Source organism: Hyposmocoma kahamanoa, unplaced genomic scaffold, assembly GCF_003589595.1.
Source record: "Hyposmocoma kahamanoa isolate Upper Pololo Valley unplaced genomic scaffold, ASM358959v1 64, whole genome shotgun sequence".
Taxonomy (NCBI): Eukaryota; Metazoa; Arthropoda; class Insecta; order Lepidoptera; family Cosmopterigidae; genus Hyposmocoma; species Hyposmocoma kahamanoa.
Window position 1 is genome coordinate 384909 of NW_020653852.1, and position 4699 is coordinate 389607.

Sequence of the window (4699 nt, forward strand, 5' to 3'; positions counted from 1 at the left end):
GTTACGATCCCAAAAAAAAGCAGCATTCATCCATCATTTTCATTTTCAGCAATCGAGCGTATGGGTCTTTCGAGATGAACAGAAACCAACCAAAGTGGCGCGCGTGCAAAGTGCCTCTAACCAGATGATTGCTTCTTTTTTTAATAAAACTGGACACGAGGCTACTGTTGTTTTGGAGAATCGTTGTACCGTGATTAGTGATTGGTACACGACCGTTTGTTTGCCGGAAGTTATTGACAAACTCCGTAAAAGTAACCGTAAACGTCGTATCATTTTGCACCACGATAATGCCTTACACGGCCAATAAAGTTCTTACACGGCCAGGCAGACAAATGAATTTTTGAAGGTGAACAACGTTGACCTTATGAGCCATCCCGCGTACAGTCCCGACCTGGCACCTTGTGACTTTTAGTTATTTCCAAAAATTAAGAACCAGTGACGCGGTCAATGATTTTCATCACCTGAAGAAGCTGTCGAAGAGTATGAAAAATATGTTTCAGGGCTTGTCACGGAGGAGTGGCATAAATGTTTTCAAAATTGGTTCATTCGTATGAAGAAGTGCATTAACGCTAACGGAGAATATTTTGAGAAGCAATAAATTAATTCCTGGCCATTTATAGTACTTTTTTCTTGTTCTTTCCGGAAACTTATAGTGCGCCTCACGTATCACACAAAAACTTACAAAAGGAGAAAGTCGACTGATGAGAGATTTGATACACTCGGACATTTGTGGGCCAATTACTCCTACAAGTGTGAATGGGAAGAGATATTTTCAGGTATTAATAGATGATTACTCCCACTATTTTGTTGTCAAATTACTAAGAAATAAAAATGAAGCTGAACAGAATATAATAAATTTCATAAAATATATAAATACACAATTTGGAAACTATACAAAAAGACTTCGACTTGATAACGGCGGGAAATTTAGTTGTAGAAAGTTCAAGGAATTATGTGCATCAAAAGGAATTGAAATACAGTATACTGCCCTTTACAGTCCCCAACAAAACGAAAAAAGTGAACGTATGAATCGTAGATTGATGGATAAAGTTCGTACAAAATTCGCAGAGACAAATGTACCTAAAGAACTAAGGGGAGAAGCCATTTATTATTCAGTATACGAGTTAAAAAGGTGCCCAACAAATTCTTTATTTAACAAATCACCAGCAATGATTTGATATGGAACAAGTCAACTTAATAAATTGAAAGTCTTTGGTTCAAAAGCCTGGTGTGTGACATTTCCAAAGCCAAATAAGCTGCAATCTCGAGCAAGACCTATGCATATGATTGGCTACTGTGGTTCTGGCTATAGACTCTGGGATCTTGAAACAAATAAAATAATTATTGCTACTGATCTGATTTTCGATGAGAGCACAACAAGATACATTAAAAGTAATAATGAAAAAGAATCTAGTGAAGATCATACAGTAGTGTGAAATGACGAAAATTATAATAAAACAAATACGCAAAAGAGTGTAGAAAAGGAGAAAATTACAGAAAGAAACAATGATAATAATAAAAAGGAAAACTTACCTGATGATGACGACGATCCCGATGATACTTACTTATCTAGTGAAGAAATTAATAATGTTGAAATTCCTACAACTACTCGATCTGGACGTATAGTAAAACCACCGAAACAATTAGATGATTACAAGTTATATGTTGCTTATTGTTTATTGAGTCATAACGATGATGTTCCTACATCATACAAAAAAACAGTCAAACAACATGATTGGAAAACAGCAATCGAAAGTGAAATCAATTCTTTGGAGAAATTAAATACATGGACTCCTACAAATTTACCAGCTGGAAAACAAGCTTTAGATACGAAATGGGTATTTACTACCAAAGACAATGGAAGTAAAAAGGCACGATTAGTAGATAAAGGTTTCCAAGTTAAAGAATCCAGTTATTTAATAAGTATTTATTCTCCAATAGCAAGAATGAGTACTGTGAGAATGTTTCTGGCTCAATCTGTTGATAAAAATTTAAAAATACACCAATTGGATGTCCCTACAGCTTGTTTAAATGGAAAATTGGAATCTGTTATGGAATATATTACGAAACAAGATTAGATGAATTATCTATGGCAATGTCCGCTTATGATACCCGTTTAATAGAAGCCGAGAGAAAAGCATCTGAAGTAGAGGACTTGCGACGTATAATCGATGTAATGAACGACAAACTCAATTCCCAAGAACAAAGCATATTAAGAAACGAGATCAAAGTCACTGATGTGATGGAAACTCCAAATGAAAATCCGGCGTGAAACTCTCTGATTTTGATGTTGATTGCGTTCAGCGAGTCGGTCCACGTCGAAGTACTAATCATTCCCTACCACACCCTTTGGTTGTGAGATTCACGAGGCGTGTACCCCGTGACCAATTTCTAAAAGCAGCTAAGGTGCGACGATTAACCACCAAGGATGTTGGGTTTGAAGGCGCCACTACAACCAATATCTATGTAAATGAACGGTTGACTCGAGCAAACCGGCTGGTTGTTTCGCGACTGCCGAAAACAAGTTAAAGAAGCAGGATTTAAATTCTGCTGGACAAGCGGTGGAATCATTTACGCCAAGAAGCGTGAAGGCAGGGGTAAGGGCTCCGAGTCTTTGGTCATTAGATCAAACGCCGACATCAACCGTATCCTCCGAGAAAATGAATCCGGAAGCAAAGGTCACAGCAGTTGATGAAGCTAAAGTTTTCAGTTTGCGGCTAGTGTTTCTACGGACTGCTGGATCTCTTATTCCATGGTTCATTTACATCATTTTAATTGGTTGCGTTTTGAATTCTATCTCATCAACATACACAACTATCGTAGATGCACACGCTCGCTTGCACACACAGTTTCTTACACTCCACACATACCGGACCTACTACAATTACAACCCCTCACGTAACTACTCTCGTATAACCTTTAATCATATTCAGGCACGTACTACTGATCTTTACATGGCAATAGTCATCTCTAATATCTTTCAGCTCCATGTACGAATAGTTTATGATAATGGCTAATTTAGATTACATGAGGGATCTCGCTCTTTCACGGATATCACATTTCTTAATTCACTTGAAACTAACATCAACTCTATCAAGCTCTCTCCGTGTACTATCATTGCTGGCGACATAAATATTAACATCCTTTCTGACAGTGGCAATCCACATCTGGAAGCAAGCAGTAGATACCTGTGTTTACTTGCCGAACTAGACTTAATTTCCACTATCAACAAACCCACTAGAACAAATTCTTGTCTGGACCATGTGCACGTTACGTCAGGGCATCCCGCTATTGGAGTTGTATGTCGATCTGATGTCACGGACCATCTTCTAGTTGCAACAGGTATCTCTCTTAAAAGACGCAACACAAGGAATATGAAGCGGTTTGTAAATAAAGTTGACTACGACGAAATCGTCAAAGAATTAAGCTGTACCGAATGGACGACGGTTTTAAACAAATCTTCAGTAGACGATACGGTTTCAACTTTTATGGGTATTGTTTCAGCCATTACAAAATGAAACACCGGATCTCTGTAAGTCGTTCTAAATTCACATTAAAACCCTGGATGACCCCCGGCCTTATCAGATGCTCCAAGCACAGAGACAACTTACATGCGAAGGTTCGTAATGACCCAAATAATAAAACACTCGTACAGATATACACCCGTTACAAAAACTTTCATAATAACTTACTAAGAAAACTGAAGAAGCAGCATGAGACATTGGTGCTAGAACAAAATAAAGATAATCCTAAAAAACTTTGGGACTCTATTAGAACTTTTACTCACTCTAAAAGGCAAAACCATGCATCATCTGAATTAACAAGGGCAAATAAAGCACAATTGATTCGGTGAACCATTATAACGAATTCTTCGCGAATGTCGGAGAAAGGCTTGCAGACAAAATACTGACCTTCACTCAGGAGACACAGGAATCACTTGCAGCCAAAGTGAAACTTAAAGCATCGCCTCTTAACTCCTTTTTCATGCTGCCAACAGATGAAGCAGAGATACTTTCTCTGATTGACGGTATGAGGCTTGACGGCGCCACAGGCCAAGATTTGAAGAAGAAGAGTATCTCCAATCGATTTTTAAAAATTACTAAAAACAATCTTGGAAATAGAAATAGAAACCATTTATTGTAATGTCACATTATAAAAAAAAACACAAAAACAAAGACTAATATAACTAAAACAGAAATAACACAAAGAACAGCGTAAAAACATTTCAACAACAAGTTGCATAATACTATACTGACATGTGTGCGGCTGTGGCGTGTACAAAAGGATCCCATTCAGCTACAGTCACAACCAAGGCTAGGCTGTGACGCTGGTTTTCAATGGGCCCTAGCGGAGTGAGTGAGAGTGACGGACGTATGCGTCCCGGAACAGATAATAAAATAAAATAAACTACGTAAATACTTAATCATAAGTGTGTATAGTGTTATTGCAGTGTGTACTCTTATATCGAATAAATACTTACATAATCTTTGCATGTATATATTGCAAAGATTATGTAAGTGTTTATTCGATATAATACAGGTATAAGTGTGTGTAGTGTGAAAACAAATTAATAAAATATTTAAAGTACATTACTTCAAATATATTAAACAAGATTATCTATCGAGTTCTTAGGTTTTCGCGATTGTTACACATAGGAAATGAAACTATTTTTCCGGATTTAAATCGCGTATATTTGTTT